The sequence below is a fragment of the Gymnoscopelus braueri genome (assembly GCF_963280865.1).
Source record: "Gymnoscopelus braueri genome assembly, contig: SCAFFOLD_150, whole genome shotgun sequence".
In the NCBI taxonomy this organism is placed as follows: domain Eukaryota; kingdom Metazoa; phylum Chordata; class Actinopteri; order Myctophiformes; family Myctophidae; genus Gymnoscopelus; species Gymnoscopelus braueri.
The window spans coordinates 97,501-98,413 of NW_027660968.1; the positions used below are offsets into that span (position 1 = coordinate 97,501).

The window sequence follows — 913 nt, forward strand, 5'->3', positions numbered from 1 at the left end:
CTACTAATTTAGGAGGCATTTGTAGAATCAGCCTCAGGTCTTAATGGGTTAATAGGAACTTCTTGTCACACAGTCAATCCTCCGCCATGCCACCCGAGAGAAAGAGCTCCAAACACACATGATGATGTCACACAATGATCACACTGACTAGTCAGTCACAGTAAATCCACTAATGTCTTCTTTCTCCATGTAAACTAGTAAGACTGTTTGAGTCCTTCAACAACAAACGATCATTAACCTATCATAGCAGACCTCAACCACAGTCAACTAACTAACAACACAAAGCAATGTGACACGTTAACATACATGAATAATTAAAACTGGTATTTATCACACATACTGTATACAACCTGGGTGGAGATCGTGTGTATAATTATTTAGGAGTAGAATGCTACAATAAAACATTTTGATTTAAGTGATTTCACAAAAAAGTATTAAACCTGATCTGCTGATCCATATTTACACATCCCTAAACTTCCCTAAATGTACTCATAATGTAAACGATACACAACCCAGGTTGAATATAAATATAAATCCTGTTGTGCATTTATTCCATATTTTCCATTCCAAGCACATGAAGTCTTACCTGGGTTCTTGTGCTGCAGAGAAGTGTGTCAGCGCAGGTGTGTAGAAACTGACACGTTTACTGTATAGCTCTCACATGATTGGACACAGGACCTGTCGATAAAAGGAAACATATCAGTAGAGATTGTGATTGGTTTAGAGCTCTGATCAGGCGTGGCGAGTGTATTCAGGTAGGCACGATGGAAATATAACCTGTTTATAAAAAAGAAAAAGGACAAGCAGAATGGGGCGTAGCATCATGGTATTTGTTGGTGGAGAAGTTTGTCAATAAGTCAAAACAACTGGTATAAAAATATAGACATCACTGAATGTGTGCAGTGGGTCCTTG

At 38.3% G+C, this 913-nt stretch overlaps 1 protein-coding gene across 1 annotated transcript in view; it reads right to left on the reverse strand.

Moving 5' to 3' along the window:
* The window catches only part of LOC308081016 (uncharacterized protein), an 80,317-nt gene extending 79,703 nt beyond the window's left edge, over window positions 1–614 (reverse strand). Inside the window, exon 1 of the mRNA XM_080457424.1 lies at window positions 587–614. The gene's annotated coding sequence lies outside the window, so the exon portion shown is untranslated. The remainder of the gene's footprint in view (window positions 1–586) is intronic.
* Window positions 615–913: the final 299 nt, after the last annotated feature.